This window comes from Rhinopithecus roxellana, chromosome 12, assembly GCF_007565055.1.
Source record: "Rhinopithecus roxellana isolate Shanxi Qingling chromosome 12, ASM756505v1, whole genome shotgun sequence".
Taxonomy (NCBI): Eukaryota; Metazoa; Chordata; class Mammalia; order Primates; family Cercopithecidae; genus Rhinopithecus; species Rhinopithecus roxellana.
The window spans coordinates 25,091,528-25,111,707 of NC_044560.1; the positions used below are offsets into that span (position 1 = coordinate 25,091,528).

General features: G+C 44.5%; 1 protein-coding gene across 2 annotated transcripts in view; it reads right to left on the reverse strand.

The window, feature by feature from the left end:
- The window catches only part of FBXO42 (F-box protein 42), a 95,688-nt gene that overhangs the window by 10,238 nt on the left and 65,270 nt on the right, over positions 1–20,180 (reverse strand). The window lies entirely within an intron of this gene.

Genomic DNA, 20,180 nt, shown 5'->3' on the forward strand with positions numbered 1-20,180 from the left:
AAATCATCACTAATTCACATGTCTTTTATTATTAACACAGAGAAATCTGAATTAGAGGAAAGTTACTTAGCCTCTCTCATGTTTATAATTTGCTCACCTAAAATTAGGGATGACAGTACCTATCTCATAAGGCTGTTTTGAGTATTAAATAGTATATTCAAAGCACCTAACATAATGCCTGGCACATAAAAAGTGCTCAACAAATGAGCATCCCTTCCCATCCCCTTAACAGAGGTCACAAAGAAAAGAAAGAAGGTAGAGGATCAGGGAGAAGTATATATAGAGGCTGGATGCCTGGATGCAACTTAAAAATAACTTGTTACAAAACACAGGTAAAAAAAGGAGGCAGAACACAGTTCTTATTTGTCCTGTGAGTCAAATGTTAACATAGGGACCTCTAGGCCCCTAGCTATGGGCTTCACATAACCAGACAGCCTCAGCCTAGCACAAATGGCGCAAACTTTCAAGGCTTGGTGTGAAGGAATTCCAATGAAACCATGAGTCTTACACCAAACACCATCTAGGCTGGACCTCTGGGCTATACTGACCAAATTCTGAAAAAAACAAAGTTTGGTTTGTGAGGGAAAACTTGAGAGATAACAAATGTCTTACAGGAGCATAATTTTTCAAAATCTATTGTCTTTGAAATAACAATTGCTATTTCTCCCCATCCCTCACTCTACATGTCACCTTTAGTTTGCTCAAGACCAAAGTAACTTGTCCCAGTATCCAGGTGTTTCCCTTTGGAAACAGAGTCTCACTTTGTCGCCCAGGCTGGAGTGCAATGATGCCATCTTGGCTCACTGCAACCTCTACCTCCTGGGTTCAAGTGATTTTCCTGCCTCAGCCTCCCGAGTAGCTGGGATTACAGGCATCTGCCATCATGCCCAGTTAATTTTTGCATTTTTAGTTGAGACCAGGGTTTCACCTTGTTGGCTAGGCTGGTCTCAAACTCCTGACCTCAGGTGATCCACCCGCCTTGGCCTCCCAAAGTGCTGGGATTAGAGGCGTGAGCCACCCCACCTGGCCGAGAATGCTTTTTTTAAAAAATCTTTTTTTTTTCTTTTTGGTTAAAACTGCAGGATTCATTTTTCAAGGAGATCTTAAGCAGAAGGAATCCCAACACTACACTGACCTGACAGCAGGGGAGATGCTCCAATCTAGGTGGAGAGCTTTGCTTCCTCTTTCAGTAGCACATTATGGGAACACTGAAAAGCCCTGCTCAGATTTCTTTAATGGTGTCACTTACAAAGTCTCAAGGTTCAGAAGGCAGAGCAGAGGACTGTCTTTCTTGTGATCTCACTTAGGGGAACAATACGATTTACTGAGAAGGCACCAGTCCTCAAGAGTACGGGGTGAGCATCTAAGAACACCATTTGGCATCAGCTGTTTTTAGTTTCTTTTTCCTTCTCTTTGAGACAGGGTCTTGCTGTTGCCCAGGCTGGAGTGCAGTGGCACAATTATGGTTCACTGCAGCCTTGACCTCCTGGGCTCAAGGGATCCTCCCGCTTTAACCTCCCAAATAGCTCAGAATACAGACAAGCACCACCATGCCCGACTGATTTTTTTGTTGTAGTGATGGGGCTTCCCTATGCTGCCCAGGCTAGTCTCGAACTCCTGGGTTCAAGCGATCCTGCTGCCTTGGCCTTTCAAAGTGTTAGGAATACAGGTGTGAGCCACTGTGCCCGTCCACGTCAGCTATTTTGAATACTTTCCTAAATAAAACCGACACTAATCCAGACCACAGGATCTGACTGTAGAAATGAGTCTTTAATTATTTATTATTTATTTTGAGACAGGGTCTAGCTTTGTCACCCAGGCTAGAGTGCAGTAATACGGTCATGGCTCACTGCAGCCTCGACTTCCCTAAGCTGAAGCAATCCTCTCGCCTCAGCCTTTTGAGTAGGTGAGACTACAGGCATGTAATATCATATCCAGCTAATTAAAAAAAATTTTTTGTAGTAATCAGGTCTTGCTATGTTGCTCAGGCTGGCCTCAAACTCCTGGCCTCAAACGATCCTCCCGCCTCAGCCTCCCAAAGTGCTGGGACTATAGGCATTACCCACCTCACCCAGCCAGAAAACTTCTCTAGGAAGAGTTATCACATCAATCTGAAGTGCTGAGGTATTCTCTATCCCCAAATCCCACAAGAATAGTGACTAAGGAGGCTGTTGTCCTTCATATAGCCTTATTGTTCCTGGTCAAAAACGTTTACCTCCCCAAGGGGATCTATCTCCTAGCCCAATTAGAAAGCCTAAGTAATATAATAGTCTAGTTAAACCACCACTGTTGCTCTAAAATAAATTAATTTGTGAAATACCAAAGTTTCCAAGTTCTTGCCTCTAACTTGGAAATCATCAGTATTATGAAACAGTTAGAAAAAAGAATAAACAAATAAACACATCACAGGCTTCAGCAAAGCAGTAATGTAAACTTTCTAGGCTAGAATGTGGATTTGGATTTGAGATACTGAGCTTAAAGAAATTATATAAATGCAGGCCGGGCGCGGTGGCTCAAGCCTGTAATCCCAGCACTTTGGGAGGCCGAGACGGGTGGATCACGAGGTCAGGAGATCGAGACCATCCTGGCTAACATGGTGAAACCCCGTCTCTACTAAAAAATACAAAAAACTAGCCGGGCGAGGTGGCGGGCGCCTGTAGTCCCAGCTACTCGGGAGGCTGAGGCAGGAGAATGGCATAAATCCGGGAGGCAGAGCTTGCAGTGAGCTGAGATCCGGCTACTGCACTCCAGCCTGGGCAACAGAGCAAGACTCCGTCTCAAAAAAAAAAAAAAAAAAAAGAACTCCTACTTCCATTATTTCTAAAAATCTACGTATTTCATATATGTGTGTGTGTGTGTGTGTGTGTGTGTGTGTGTATGTATATTTTGAGATGGGGTCTTGCTATGCTGCCCAGTCTGGTCTTTAACTCCTGAGCTCAAGCAGTCCTCTTGCCTCAGCCTCCTGAGCAACTGGGACTACAGGAGTGTACCACCATGCCTGGCTCATATTTCACTTTGAATTTGTTTAAAGCAGATGGTCCTTAATTCCCTCTCGATGATCTTAATGCAAAGTCTATAAATCAAATGAATTTATGGTGAGATCAGGTGGGGTGTGATGGCTCAAGTCCCTAATCCTCGCACTTTGGGAAGTTGAGGCGAGTGGATCACTTGAGGCCACGAGTTTGAAACCAGCCTGGGCAACATGGCAAAACCATGCCTCTACTAAAAATACAAAAATTAGCCAGGTGTGGTGGTGTGTGCCTGTGGTCCCAGTTACTCGGGATGCTGTGGCAGAAGAATCGCTTGAACCCAGGAGGTGGAGGTTGCAGTGAGCCCAGACCGTGGGCCAGTACACGTGGTGAGGTCAGAGATTATAGGGATCCATGAATTTTGGCAATTTCTTTTTCTTTTTGGGACAGAGTCTAACTCCGGTTGCCCAGGCTACAGTCCAGAGTGCAGTGGTGTGACTGATTTCAGCTAACTGCAACTCCGACTTCTTGAGCTCAGGTGATTCTCCCACCTCAGCCTCCCAAGTAGCTGGGACTACAGGCACGTGCCACCACGGCAGGCTAGTTTTTTGTGATTTTAGTAGAGATGGCATTTCACCATGTTGCATAGGCTCGTCTCAAACTCCTGGACTCAAGCAATCTGCCCGCCTCGGCCTCCCAACATGCTAGGATTACAGGCGTGAGCCACAACTTTGGTAGTTTCTATATCAAAGAATAACATTCTCTTTGGGCCGGGCGCGGTGGCTCAAGCCTGTAATCCCAGCACTTTGGGAGGCCGAGACGGGCGGATCACGAGGTCAGGAGATCGAGACCATCCTGGCTAACACGGTGAAACCCCGTCTCTACTAAAAAATATGAAAAATTAGCCGGGCGAGGTGGCGGGCGCCTGTAGTCCCAGCTACTCGGGAGGCTGAGGCAGGAGAATGGCGTGCCCGGGAGGCGGAGCTTGCAGTGAGCTGAGATCTGGCCACAGCACTCCAGCCTGGGCGACAAAGCGAGACTCCGTCTCAAAAAAAAAAAAAAAAAAAAAAAAAAAAAAAAATAACATTCTCTTTAGCCAAAGTGAAGTTCTGGAAAACAAACAATAAGTCTCTATTAGAACTTCAAAAAAAAAAACACGAAAAGCCATATTCAAATTACATAACTGTATTCATTTTTTTTTTAAGTTCCAGGAAAAGCAAGTCATTTAAAGAGTGCCTAAGCTGGGCACAGTGGCTCACGCCTGTAATCCCAGCACTTTGGGAGGCCGAAGTGGGCAGATCACGAGGTCAGGAGATTGAGACCATCCTGGCTAACACGTCTACTAAAAATACAAAAAATTAGGCGAGCATGGTGGTGGGCGCCTGTAGTCCAGCTACTTGGGAGGCTGAGGCAGGAGAATCGCTTGAACCTGGGAGGCGGAGCTTGCAGTGGGCTCAGATTGCTCCACTGCACTCCAGCCTGGACGGCAGAGCGAGACTCCATCAGAAAAAAAAAAAAAAAGAGTGCCTATAAACTTTCTTTAAAAACACATGGCCGGGCGGGCATGGTGGATCATGCCTGTAATTCTAGCACTTTGGGAGGCCGAGGCGGGAGAGTCACTTGAACCTGGGAGGCGGAGGTTGCTGTGAACCAAGATTGCACCACTGCACTCCAGCCTGGGCAACAAGAGTGAAACTCAGTCTCAAGGAAAAAACAAAAAAACAAAAGAAAACCATGGCCATATATTATTAACAAAAACATTTTTTTTTGTTTTGAGACGGAGTCTCGCTCTTGTAGCCCAGGTTGGAGTGCAATGGCACAATCTTGGCTCACTGCAACTTCCACCTCCTGGGTTCAAGCGATTCTCCTGGCTCAGCCTCCCAAGTAGCTGGAATTAGAGGTGTGTGCCACCACGCCTGGCTAATTTTTGTATTATTAGTAGAGATGAGGTTTCACCATGTTGGCCAGGCTGGTCTCGAACTCCTGACCTCAGGTGACCCACCTGCTTCAGCCTCCTAAAGTGCAGGGATTACAGGCATAAGCCACTGTGCCAGGCCAACAATAACTTTTATATGGAGTAGCCGTAGATAAAATGTCAAGTCTTGACTTTGAAGAACTGCCCCTATGTGCATGTAATTCATTTCAAACAGCAGTTACAGTTACAGCACATAGGTTTAATACATTTTTATTAAAACACACAGATCTGCCACACTAGCACCTGAGTAATTGGAAATTTTTTTTTTTTTTTTTGAGACGGAGTGTCGCTCTGTCCCCCAGGCTGGAGTGCAGTGGCCGGATCTCAGCTCACTGTAAGCTCCGCCTCCCGGGTTTACACCATTCTCCTGCCTCAGCCTCCCAAGTGGCTGGGACTACAGGCGCCCGCCACCTCGCCCAGCTAGTTTTTTATATTTTTTAGTAGGGATGGGGTTTCACCGGGTTAGCCAGGATGGTCTCGATCTCCTGACCTCGTGATCCACCCGTCTCGGCCTCCCAAAGTGCTGGGATTACAGGCTTGAGCCACCGCGCCCAGCCAAACTGGAAATCTTGAACAACATGGAGTACTCTGGGAATAGCTGACATCGATAGTTAAAAAGGCACATAACCACTATAGTGACATATGATGAAATAAATACTCCTCCTGCAAGAACACTTATAAAATGAAGGTTTTATACTCATTAGGACATTTCTTGGCCTGCCTTCAAAATAATGAGGACACTGGGCTTCTAAATTCAGTCTAAGTGCCATTACTGCACAAAAGTGAAGAAAGGAAGGGTGTCGTTCCCATCAAGCACCACAGGACCAAATGTGCCCACATCAAGCATAGACGAACATGTTACTTGAGCCTCTTCCCCTAGAGCCAGGAGTCATCCTCATGGGCTTCATTCCCCAAACACACCAAAGGCCTCCTAAATCGCACAGCAGATATGATCAATGGAACAAATTTCGAAACAAAGCATGAGCCCAAAAGGCAGTTGTGGGAAACTGGATAATCAGATAGACACCCTATACAACAGAACTAACATTCCCTAAAACTGCTAATCAGTTCAGATGTTTCCCAAGGTTCCTATGAAATCAGAAGAAAATTTCACATGTGAAAGTGGTAGAATTACATGGCATTCTTGTTTACCTTTGCAAAGAAGCTGGTTAAACAGTGAAGCAGTTCCAAATCCTAGTTTGATTTCTATGCCACTTTCCCACAATTGTATCTTCTATTTACACAGAACCCAGGACTAAATAGAGCAGCTCAACTATTTGATAACAAGATAAAACAATCACCTGTTTTAATTGGGGATGCCTGTATTTTATGCCTGATTTAAAAATATATGTATATACTTTTTGAGATGGAGTTTCACTCTTGTTGCCCAGGCTGGAGTGAAATGGCGCAATCTCGGCTCACTGCAGCCTCCGCCTCCCGGGTTCAAGTGATTCTCCTGCCTCAGCCTCCCTAGTAGCTGGGATTACAAGCATGCACCACCAATCAGCTAATTTTGTATTTTTAGTAGAGACGGGGTTTCTCCATGTTGGTCAGGCTGGTCTCGAACTCTTGACCTCAGGTGATCCGCCTGCCTTGGCCCCCCAAAGTGCTGGTATAACAGGCGTGAGCTACCATGCCTAGTCTAAAAAATATTTTTGTATCTCCATGGTATGATCATTTTTTAGTATTAGTTTATTGTTAAGGTGTTATAAATATACTGTTTGATGGCCTATTATGTGCTAACTACTGAGTACTACGAATTTTATATTTATTATCTAATTTAATCATTATAACCTTAAAATGCAGGTATTATTACTAGTCCCATTTTACAGATGAATAATAATGGTAGTTGAAGCTAATGCATAATGCTTATTATACTGAGCCAGAAACTGTTCTAGGTGCTACCTGAAAACTAAAAAAGAAAAAAAAAAAAAAAAAAAGCAAATTCCATGTTCTGAGTAATCAAGAAATACAACCTAAAGGGTTATTTAATGAAAGAAGAGTTAATCCCTTGTCCTTGGAAGTTTAGGTTCAGATAAGTCCCTATCCAAGAAAAAAAATGCATTTCAAGTCCTCCTAAAGGAGCTCTATATGGCTCACAAAGCCTTTTGGTCCTGATCTGCATACTACACAGTTGGCTCTGAGTACCAGTGTCTTAGGCAATAATAGCCAAATGTCACAAGATGAGAAGCAGGTTTACAATCCTACCATTTTCTCAATATCACTTACATTCTCAACAAATAGAACTGTTACTCTAGTCTTATACACTTCAGACTTTTGGGGAGAAACTGACTTATTTACTTATTTTTATTTCTTTAAGAAAATGAAAGTGCTTTAAAACATTTTCAAATAAAATAAACAATATAGAACTTTTAAAAGAAAAAGTCAGAACCCTTTCTACCCCATGGAAAATGGCTATTTTCATTGCTGTTTTCAAAGTATAGTATTTTTTTAAAAAAATAGAAACATGTCTTTCACACATACATAGAGTATACATGTGTTAGGATATATTTAACTTAATAAGGGAGTAAGCAGGAAGTAGTGCTAATTCAAAAGAGAATCTGAGGAAAAGAGGTATGCTAAAATGTCTGCTAAGAGCCAGGCACAGTGGCATGCACCTCTGTAGCCCCCAGCTACTCAGGAGACTGAGGCAGGAGGATGGCTTGACGCCAGGAGTTCCAGACCAGCTTGGGCAACACAGTGAGATCCTGTCTCTACAAAATATTTAAAAATTAGCTAGGTGTGGTGGTGTGTGCCTGTGGTCCTAGCTATTTGGGAGGCTGGGATGGGAGGATCACTTGAGCCCAAGAGTTGCAGTCTAGCCTAGGCCGTATACAGCAAACCCCCTGTTTCTTAAAGAAGTCTGCTAAGTTAAGGACAAAACTAGTTAACATCTATGGGACAGTAAAACTGTAACCTTTGGGTTAATCTTCCTATTTGACAGAAATGATCTGTATCTTTTACAGGCAAAAATCTACAATTTACATGTAACTTCACAAAGCCTAAGCCCTAACTAACAATAAACAGCAAGTTAAAAAAAGCTACATTGCTCTAGGGTAGTTTTCAAACTGGCTGTATCAGAAGCAGCTGGAGGACTTGTTAAAACAGATTGCTGGGCCTCACCTCTGAGTTTGCTATTTAGTAGGTCTTGGGTGGGGCCTGAGAAGTGGCATTTCTAACAAGTTCTTAAGTGATGCTGATGGTTTGGGGAGTAGACTTTGAGAACCATGTCCTAGAGAGTTTAATAATCCTTGGGTGAGCCTGTTAGATGATGCTCCAATAGGACAATAAAAGGGTATCTAGTCATCCTTCTGCCTTATTTCCAAGTTCTGGATGATTTTTCTTAACACTGAACCTCTCCAGACTTATCTTCTGTGCGTACACTCTGTGTATGAATATAAAGAACCTGGCTGGACACAGTGGCTCATGCCTGTAATCCCAGCACTTTGGGAGGCTGAGCCAGGCAGATTACCTGAGGTCGGGAGTTCGAGACCAGCTTGACCAACATGGAGAAACCCCATCTCTACTAAAAATACAAAATTAGCTGGGCGTGGTGGCTCATGCCTGTAATCCTAGCTACCCGGGAGGCTGAGGCAGGAGAATTGCTTGAACCTGGGAGGTGGAGGTTGCGGTGAGCCGAGATCGTGCCATTGCACTCCAGCCTGGGCAACAAGAGCGAAATTCTGTCTCCAGAAAAAAAAAAAAATTATAGTTACTTGCCAAAAAGAACAGTAAATAATAATGGGATTAATAAAGTATGAGGTTCAGGTCATACTCCCCATCTTAACCACTCTGCGCAGACTCGCTTTCTCAGGGTGGGTCCAATATAAAGCATTCACTTGTAACTCCAGCTCCTTCACACACAAAACTGGCCTTGAGAGCAAAGTAATGCCAGATAGACCAGTTAACTAAAACCCAACCCACAGATGCGGTGTTTTTTGTTTTGTTTTGTGGTAGTGAGGAGCCTCAAACTGGCGTGTGTCTAGGGGGTGGGAAGGATGGATTTTGCTGATAAAACCAAAGCTGGGTCTTGGAAAGCTCTGAGTAAGCATCTGGCTTGGTAAAGTTGTCATCATGGTAGTGTGTGACGTGACTGACCTCGATAGCAGGAATTCAGAGATCAGGAGGAAGAATAATTTGGACAGATATTTCCCAGAATACCATATTAGCATCAGAATCAGAAAACCTAGAGGGCATTAGAGGATATCCCGGCACAGTTAACTTAGAAGGAAACAGATCCCTTAAAGAAAAACTGCTGGAGTTGTAATTTAACTGCTTACTAAAAACTATTTTGATTTTACAGGCAATACTTCGTAAGGGGAACAACAGCAACAAAAGCACGTTTCATGGTTCTGTGATTAGAGGGAGGGATAAAAGGATAATTGAGAAAAACACTTCAAAATTCATGAGTATAAAGTCTGTCTTGATTGACCATGACCACCTTGAAGACAACTATTCAGAATGGTCTCCAAAATACTGCGGCCTAAGGGGGTTCTATCTGGAACAGATACTAGTTCTCTTCTGGTAATAAAAATACTTCCAACTTAACATCAATGTGGCCAATAATAATTACAAGTCTTTGCATTTATGTAAATGCCCATAGAAGATACAAGTACATAATGCGTTAAAGAAAGAAATAGGAAGTAAATACAAAGTTACAGAACCCCTAAACTCCTGCTTCCAGGAGTGCTCTTTAATTGTAGTTCTAATCAGCCGTGTTGAAATTATCCATTTAGATTCTCCCCAATAAGATGATACTATCCCAGAAGACAGGGACTATTTCTTATGAAAATGTTTCCTGAATTGAAGCCATCCACGGAAGCCAAATGGTTACAGATCCCTCATGAGCTGAGATCAGAATCGGCTCCAGCTAATCATAACATACCCGACCTTTGGGTGGGGTTAAAGTCAAACATTTCTTTGGGTTTCCCCCTCTACCCACTCCATTTTTTTTATTCCTATTTTACTCCTCAATTGTAAAAAGGCCAGAAAAGTTACTGATTGACATCAACATTCACTGGTATTAGATAAAACTTGTCTGGATCTCAGGATGCAGGGTGTACATTATTATTACAACTATATTCACATCTTTTAAAATATCATTCTATGGGTCATTTATGAAAAATCCAAATAACAGGAACTTTTGTAATGGGCATGAGAAACCTTTAGATCTTGTCTGTCAATGCCACAGGCGTGAACTACAGGAAATTCTCCATTGGCATTGTTTTCACTTCTTAACAAAACCGCATGAAAGACCACTTGATGAATAGGGCAGCACTTACCAGCTAAACATTAACAACAGGAACACCAGTAATAGTTCCTTGTTACCATTTCAAGTAGTCTTTTGATTCAATTTCTGAGGGAGGAGAGGAGGTCCAAAGTCTCAGTTTAATCTGATAATTTGTTAACTGCAGTCCTAATGGGGGTGGGGGGCATGGGGGGTACTCTTTCAAGTAGGGACTTTAAGAAGTGAAAACAATGTTACCAGTCATAAAGTTTCTGGCCTGGTGTCAAAACAGAAAAACTCCAGTCAGTCCTGAGAGTGAACCAAACTGAAATATGGTGAAATCTTACTTAGTCTCTCCCTGGGAGGACCAAAAGTTACCCAGATCTGTGCTATGCAAATATTCCCACTCTTCTCTTTAGCAGGAAGTAATGTGTATACACCTTAGAAAAGCATGTATTCTGGAAAAATCCCAGCATCTGAACTTTCTAAAGAAACGGGAAGGATTCCTTCCTTTTTTCTAAGGGAACCTACTGGCTCTGCTGTCATTCACATGTCCTGAGCCCATCACAGGTCCAGTTTGTTCCAGGACTGCAAAGGGCTAGAGGAAACAAGGCCACCTCACAAAGAAGGTTAACCAGGAATAGGTCCATGGGTCAAGGAGGAGCTAATATAATAACTTAAAATACTCTCTTAAATAACATCTTAACTCCTTCTTAATCAAAAGCACATCATTTTAATAAGAACAAACAGGCCAGGAGCAGTGGCTCAAGCCTGTAATCCCAGAACTTTGGGAGGCCGAGGCAGGCAGATGACCTGAGGTCGAGAGTTCAAGATCAGCCTGACTAACATGGAGAAACCCTGTCTCTACTAAAAAAAACAAAAAAACAAAAAAAAAAACAAAAACAAAAAAATGAGCTGGGCATGGTGGCGCATGCCCGTAACTCCAGTTACTCGGGAGGCTGAAGCAGGAGAATCACTTGAACCCGGGATTCTCCGGTCTCAGCCTCCCAAGTAGCTGGGACTACAGACATGCACCATCACGCCCGGTTAATTTTTTTTTTTTTTTTTTTGAGACAGAGTCTTGCTGTCGCCCAGGCTGGAGTGCAGTGGTCAGATCTCAGCTCACTGCAAGCTCCACCTCCCGGGTTTACGCCATTCTCCTGCCTCAGCCTTCCGAGTAGCTGGGACTACAGGCGCCCGCCACCTTGCCTGGCTAGTGTTTTGTATTTTTTAGTAGAGACGGGGTTTCACCATGTTAGCCAGGATGGTCTTGATCTCCTGACCTCGTGATCCGCCCACCTCGGCCTTCCAAAGTGCTGGGATTACAGGCTTGAGCCACCGCGCCTGGCCTCGCCCCGTTAATTTTTGTATTTTAGCAGAGATGGGAGTGTTTCACCATGTTGGCCAGGCTGGTCTCGAACTCCTGACCTCATGATCCGCCCACCTCAGCCTTCCAAAGGGCTGGGATTACAGGTGTGAGCCACTGCACCTGGCCTTTTTTTTTTTTTTTTTTTTTTTTTTGACAGAGTCTCTCTCTGTCACCCAGGCTGGAGTGCAGTGGCACAATTTCAGCTCCTGGGTTCAAGCGACTACAGGCACAAGCTACTGGGACTACAGGCACAAGCTATCACACCGGCCTACTTTTCTATATTTTTAGTAGAGATGGGGTTTCGTCATGCTGGCCAGGCTGGTCTCCAACTCCTGACGTCAGGTGATCTGCCTGTCTCAGCCCCCCAAAGTGCTGGGATTATGGGTGGTAGCCACTGAGCCCAGCCTTTTTTTTTTTTTTTTTTTTTTTTTTTTTAAAGACAGAGTATCACTGTTCCCCAGGCCGGAGCGCAGTGGCACGATCTCAGTTCAAGCGATTCTCGTGCCTCAGCCTCCTGAGTAGCTGGAATTACACATGTGCCACCACACCTGGCTATTGATAATTTTTTGGTTTTTTTTGAGATGGAGTTTCACTCCTGTTCCCCAGGCTGGAGTGCAATGGTGTGATCTTGGCTCACTGCAACCTCTGCCTCCCGGGTTCAAGAGATTTTCCTGCCTCAGCCTCCCGAGTAGCTGGGATTACAGGCATGAACCACCATGCCCAGCTAATTTTGTACTTTTAGTAGAGATGGGGTTTCTCCATGTTGGTCAGGCTGGTCTCAAACGCCCAACCTCAGGTGATCCACCTGCCTTGGCCTGCCCAAAGTGCTGGGATTACAGGCGTGAGCCACCATGCCTGGTCTATTCTTTGTTTTGTTTTTTGCTTGTTTTGTTTTGTTTTTGAGATGGAGTTTCACTCTGTCACCTAAGCTGGAGTGCAGTGGTTCAATCTCACTGCAACCTCCGCCTCCCAGGCTCAAGTGATCTTCCCACATCAGCCTTCCAAGTAGATGGCACCACAGACATGCAAACCACACCTGGCTAATTTTTTGTATTTTTGATATAGGCAGGATTTCATCATGTTGCCTAGGCTCATCTGGAACTCCTGAGCTCAAGTGATCCGCCTGCCAAGGCCTCCCAAAGTGCTGGGATTACAGGCGCATGTCACCACGCCCAGCCTCTTTCTCTTCTTACAAAGCCACCAGTCCCCACTCCCAGTTTAACCCATTAACCCAGGAATGAATTAATCCATTCTATTCTCATGACCCAAATACCTCTTAAAGATCCCACGTCTCAATGCTGCTACACTGGGGATGAACTTTCAACACGTTTCAGAGGAAACAAACATTCAAACCGTGGCAAGCCCCATCACTTCCAGTGTCTCTGCTAGATGGAGTCAGGCAGCATTAAAAGGAGAAAACAGGCCGGGCGCGGTGGCTCAAGCCTGTAATCCCAGCACTTTGGGAGGCCGAGACGGGCGGATCACGAGGTCAGGAGATCGAGACCATCCTGGCTAACACAGTGAAACCCCGTCTCTACTAAAAAAAATACAAAAAACTAGCCGGGCGAGGTAGCGGGCGCCTGTAGTCCCAGCTACTCGGGAGGCTGAGGCAGGAGAATGGCGTAAACCCAGGAGGCGGAGCTTGCAGTGAGCTGAGATCCGGCCACTGCACTCCAGCCTGGGCGACAGAGCGAGACTCCGTCTCAAAAAAAAAAATAAAATAAAATAAAATAAAAAAATAAAAGGAGAAAACAATTTAATTAGGCCTAACAGCTGGACGCTGAAGTGCTTAGGATTTGTCCAGAAAATAATTCCCAAGGGAAGATTGGGGATGAATTCATAAATATAATCATGTTCCTTTCTTTTCATCATCCTTCACTTATTCACCATAGCCTTCAAGACAAAAGCCAGGCCAGGTGCAGCGGCTCACACCTGTAATCCCAGTACTTTGTGAGGTTGAGGTGGGAAGATTACTTGAGGTCAGGAATTCAAGACCAGCCTGAGCAATACAGCAAGACTCTGACTCTCTCTTAAAAAAAAAAGAAGAAGAAGAAGAAGAAAAAAAGATAAATTCCAAATCCCTTACTTAACATGAGATACATACATACACACACACACACACACACACACACACACACACACACACACACAAAATTCCATTCTTTAAGCAAGTACTATATGCCAGGTACTAGAGTCAGCAGTAAATAAAACAGACAAAAAGCCCTTGGCCCCAGGAAGCATATAGCTTGCTGAGGGGAAGAAAGTGTGTTATATGGTGGTAAGTGCCGAGGGAAAAACAAAAAACAAAAAAAAACAGGAGGAAAAGGAGTCAGGAGTCAGGGAAGTTGTCCTTTCAAACTGTAGTTAGGGAATGCCTCATAGAGGGAGACATATGAATAAAGACCTGTGAAGCAGGTAAAGGAGAGAGTCACAAGGACATGCAGGAAAACTGTTCCAGGCAGAAAAAGCAAGAGCAGAGGCCCAGTTGTGAGGTTAAAATACAGTGAGGGCAGGAATGCAGCAGGCAGAGGTCAGAGAGATGAGGGGACAAGATGATTATGCAGGATCCTGTTTGGCCATACTTTGATCCCTAACTACTAGTGTGTGTGTGTGTGTGTGTGTGTGTGTGTGTGTGTGTGTGTGTGTGTGTGTGTGTGTGTGTGTGTGTGATGGCATCTAGCACTGTTGCCCAGGCTGGAGTGCAGTGGCATGATCTCAGCTCACTGTAACCTTCACCTCCCAGGTTCAAGTGATTCTCCTGCCTCAGCCTCCCAAGTAGCTGGGATTACAGGTGCACGCCACCACACCTGGCTAATTTTTGTATTTTAAGTAGAGACAGGGTTTCACCATGTTGGGCCAGGCTGGTCTCGAACTCCTGAGCTCAGACGATCTGCCCACTTCAGCTTCCCAAAGTGCTGGGATTACATGCGTGAGCCACTGTGCCTGGCCCCTAACTACCTTTCTAATACCCACTTGTACCACTCTCCCCTCATATATCCTGGTTCAGGAAAACCCAACCTATTTGTAAGTCCATGGACATACCAAACTCTCTTACCTTCATCCATAGCCTTTTTTCAATGGCTATCCATAGCTCTCTCTTCCTTTACCACATAAGTGTTTGGTTTTCTTCTGTTAGATGGAGAACCACTTAGGATTAGGAACTCCTGTTACTTAGTACTATACCTGCATACCTAGCATAGTCATTGGATGCTCAATGGTCCTCTGTAGGCTGGGCGCAGTGGCTCATGCTTGTAATCTCAGCACTCTGGGAGGCTGAGGCGGGTGGATCACCTGAGGTCAGGAGTTCAAGACCAGCCTAGCCAACATGGTGAAACTCCGTTTCTACTTTAAAAAAAAAAAACAAAAAAAGTAGCTGGGTATGGTGGTGCGTGTCCGTAGTCCGAGCTAGCGGAGAGGCTAAGGCAGGAGAATCATGTGAATCTGGGAGGTGGAGGTTGCAGTAAGCCAAGATTGTGCCACTGCACTCCAGCCTGGGGAACAGAGCAAGACTCCATCTCAAAAAGAAAAAAAAAATAGTACTCTGTAGACCAAAATGATTAATGTCTAACATGTAAAGCATGAAGTCTGGCCAGATGTCCACAGAGACGCAAGTTGTAAGGGTCACTGCAACTCTCTTTTCTTAGATACAGAGATTCACTCTTGTTACCCAGGCTGGAGTGCAATGGCACGATCTTGGCTCACTGCAACCCCTGCCTCCCAGGTTCAAGCGATTCTCCTGCCTCAGCCTCCCGAGTAGCTGGGATTACGGGCATGCACCACCACGCCCGGCTAATTTTGTATTTTAAGTAGAGACCGGGTTTCACCATGTCAGTCAGGTTGGTTTCGAACTCCTTACTCAAGTGATCCACCCACCTGGGCCTCCCAAAGTGCTGGGTAGGCGTAAGCCACCATGCCCGGTGGATCACTGCAACTCTCTAGTAGTTAAAGGCTTGGCTGGGCCGGGCGTGGTGGCTCAAGCCTGTAATCCCAGCACTTTGGGAGGCCGAGACAGGCGGATCACGAGGTCAGGAGATCGAGGCCATCCTGGCTAACACGGTGAAACCCCATCTCTACTAAAAAATACAAAAAACTAGCCGGGCAAGGTGGCGGGTGCCTGTAGCCCCAGCTACTCGGGAGGCTGAGGCAGGAGAATGGCGTAAACCCGGGAGGCGGAGCTTGCAGTGAGCTGAGATCCGGCCACTGCACTCCAGCCTGGGGGACAGAGCAAGACTCCGTCTCAAAAAAAAAAAAAAAAAAAAAAAGGCTTGGCTGAAGGAGCAAGAGTATGAACAGAGGTAGAGGTGAGGAGAGAGGAAGATTATGCAGGATCCTGTCAGCCACACTTTGATCCCTAACTACCTTTCCTATCCCTGAGACCCAAGGTGGCAGCAAGTAGGATTCTGGGTAAAAGGACATGTTAGTCATCAAAATTTGTGTACATAAAAATCCATAGCTTTTCCTGATGTTATAACTTCTAGCCTTTGTATGAACAATGGCTAGCATTTGATGAATTCTTACGAATATTTCATTTTCATGAAAATATCAACCAGGGTCCCCAGAACATGCAACTGCAAAAATAATCTTGTTGAATGGATGTAAAGTTCTTGTCTTGATTCTTTTTGTTTCTTTCAGATTCCCTAGAGACAAAGCCAGTTTGCCAGACCTCTCATCCAAAGAACCTGATTACTCCTTAGCTAGTATCTCAGTGTATATAAAGATGTCAACTTCATCATCATTTCCCAGAAACGCTCTCCAACTGAGTACTGTATTGTATGTAATACGAACAAAAACTATGAAAGGTCGGTATTACCATCTCTACCCTAAAGGTAAGGCAACTGGGGTTAAACAACCGGTAACCAGGAAGTGACAGGGCTCAAATGAAAAAGTATGCTTGCCTGGCACAAAACCCATCATTTTTATGGTATTACTAACGAGCCTCCCTCCCTCCTACAATATCTTCCTCACATTACTTTAGGTCACTAGCCCTTAATAATTAGTATCTTTTATTATTAGCCAAGTGGTCTTTCTTCCCCAAACCTCTGTAACACTTAGTTATACCATCAGATCTTTCTAAATGGAGTAGGACTAAGGAAATGGAGAGCTCTGTGGGATGCTTGCCATGTTTAGAATATCTCTTAAAGTTGACAAGTAGGAAATGAGTGCATATATCTACTGAAACATACAAACATTGTTGATGGCAGCTATATTCAAAGTAGAAATAGCCCAAGTATCCATCAACAGGAGAACAAGTTTAAAAAAAAAAAAAAAGACTGGGCGCGGTGGCTCACGCCTGTAATCCCAGCACTTTGGGAGGCCGAAGCGGGTGGATCACCTGAGGTCAGGTGTTCGCGACCAGCTTGGTCAACATGGTGAAACCCCATCTCTACTAAAAATGCAAAAATTAGCCGGGTGTGGTGGCATGCACCTGTAATCCCAGCTACTCGGGAGGTTGAGGCAGGAGAATTGCTTGAACCTGGGAGGCAGAGGTTGCAGTGAGCCGAGATACCGCCACTGCACTCCAGCCGGGGTGACAGAGCAAGACTCTTTCTCAAAAAATAATAAAATAAAATAAAAAATAATAAAAAAAAATTGGGGGCCGGGCATGGTGGCTCATGCCTAGCACTTTGGAGGCTGAGGTGGGCAGATCTCTTGAGCCCAGGAGTTCAAGACCAGCCTGGACAATGTGGTGAAGCCCTGTCTCAACACAAATACAAAAATTAACCAGGTGTGGTGGTGCACACCTGTAGTCCCAGCTACTTGGGAGGCTGAGGTGGGAGGATCACTTGAGCCCAAGAGGTGTAGAGGCTGCAGTGAGCCAAGATTGTGCCACTGCACTCTCCAGCCTAGGCAACAGAGCGAGACTCTGTCTCAAAAAAGAAAAAAAGTGATATATTCATATTAAGAAACACTCACAGTAATGGAAGGGAATAAACTACTGATAGATACAACCACATAGATGAATCTCAAAAACATGTTCAAAGAAAGAAGCTGGACACAAAATACTACCTACTGTAGACTTCCATTTACACAAAGTTCAAGAACACAGAACAATGCTTTGGGAATCTGAGGCAGGAGGATTGCTTGAGACCAGGCATTCAAGACCAGACTGGGAGACATACCAATATCCTATCTCTACAAAAACTAAATTAGTCAGGCATGGTGGTATGCATCTGTAGTCCCAGCTACTTGGGAGGCTGAGGCAGGAGGACTGCTTGAGCCCAAGAGTTGGAGTTGCAGTGAGCTATGATAACCATGCCATTGCACTGCTGCCCGGGCGATAGAATGAGACTTTGTCTCAAAAAAAAAAAAAAAAAAAAAAAAAAAAAAAAAAAAAAGAACAGAACAGAACAATGCCACGGTGTTAGAAGTCAGAATAGGAGCTGACCTCTATGGGGGTGGTAAAGACAGGAAATGGGCATGAGGGAGCTTTTCTGAGGTGAAGAAAGTTTTCGTATCTTGACCTAGGTAATGATGACATGACTGTATACATATGTAAAAAACAAAATTTCTGAGTTATGCACTTAAGATTTGCTCATTTTACTATAAGTAATGTATGTTCCCCCCCATATAAATTATGCCCCCCCCCCTTTTTTTTGGAGATGGAATCTTGCTCTGTCTCCAGGCTAGAGTGCAGTGGCGCAATCTTGGCTCACTGCAACCTCTGCCTCCTGGGTTCAAACGATTCTCCTGCCTCAGCCTCCCAAGTAGCTGGGACTATAGGCGCCCACCACCACGCCCACCTAATTTTTTGTATTTCAGTAGAGACGGGGCTTCACCATGTTGGCCAGGATTGTCTCCATCTCCCGATCTCATGATCTGCCCGCCTCAGCCTCCCAAAGTGCTGGGATTACAGGCATGAGCCACTGCGCCCAGCTATCAAATTATGTCTTAATAGAATAATATTGTTTTTTAAAAAAGAATCGCTAATGTAAAAGCTGGTGATAAACTGTAAACCATGTTCTTACTGGTGTCACATGGACCACCAACTACTTTAGCCAGTAAGCAGAAATATCAGCAATCCATTATTAGAATTAAAATTCATTATATGAGGTTTTTAAGAACCCATTCATCACATAAAATGCATCTACCCTGTAACTCACATACGTAAATCAAACAGTAAGAAATATTTTGAGATTCAGCAGTGGGATTTCAGAAAGCTTACTAAAATAGGAGAGAAGACAAAAAAGGGACACAACATATAAGCCAACAAATCAAATATAAAACCCACAACTCATCATCACTTCTAGAGAGAACTACAGAAAAGAGGAAATTATCAGGGCCACAATTTATTTGAAAAGCAGAATCAATTAAAGCATAGTACACCAGGTGCAATGGCTCATGTCTGTAATCCCAGCACTTCAAGAGGCCAAGGCAGGGGGATCACTTGAGGCTAGGAGTGTAAGACCAGTCTGGGCATTATAGTGAGACCCTGTCTCTACAAATAATAAAATAAAATAGCCGCGCATGGTGGTACATGCCTGTAGTCCTTGCTACTTGAGAGGCTGAAGCAGGAGGATCGCTTGAGCCCAGGAATTTGAGGCTGCAGTGAGCTATGATCATGCCACTGTACACCACCCAGCGACAAAAAGCTAGACCCCGTCTCTTACCCAAAAACAGAAAAGGAAAAACAAAAAATAAAAAGCCATAATTCAAGAGTTCATCTCCTTAAGGAGGAATGAGAAATAGCTTCTGCGTTTTAAAAGGACAAAGGAGGCCAGGAGTGGTTGCTCATGCCTGTAATCCCGGCACTTTGGGACGCTGAGGCAGGTGGATCACCTGAGGTCAGGGGCTGGAGACTAGCCTGGCCAACATGGCAAAACCCCGTCTCTACTAAAAATACAAAAAATCAGCCAGGCGTGGTGGTGGTATATGCTTGTAATCCCAGCTACTTGGGAGGCTGAGGGAGGAGAACTGCTTGAACCCAGGAGGCAGAGATCGCAGTGAGCCAAGATTGCACCACTGCACAGCCTTGGCAACAGAGCAAGACTCCGTCTCAAAATAAATAAATAAATAAGAGCAAAGGAGCCTCCTAGAATTCAAGGTGATATTTATAAGTCAATAAATGACTCATGACAGCTCTTACCTACCTAGGAGCAGCACATCTCCTCACAGTTATGATGGGAAAACTTGGCTAGGTGAGGTGGCTCATGCCTGTAATACCAGTACTTTGGGAGGCCAAGGTGGGCAGATCACGAGGTCAGGAGATCTCATGTTCTAGCCATCCTGATTAACACAGTGAAACCTCATCTCTATTAAAAATACAAAAAATTAGCAAGGCGTGGTGGCATGAGCCTGTAGTCCCAGCTACTTGGGAGGCCAAGGCAGGAGAATGGCGTGAACCCGGGAGGCGAAGCTTGCAGTGAGCCGAGATCGCACCACTGCACGCCAGCCTGGACGACAGAGCAAGACTCCATTTCAAAAAAAAAAAAACTGGAAAACTTGAAAAAATGGCCTGATCCAAATTACACAGAAACTAAACAGCCAAACATTGAGTATGAGCCATGAATTGGTCCATGACACTACTGAGTGTCCTTGAAACCAAGAGGGTCATTCCTGGGAGGCAGAAGTTAGAAATGACTCTTATGTTCCTCTCCCACTTAGGATTAGCCTTTTATAACTACATTTAGGACATAAAAAGTT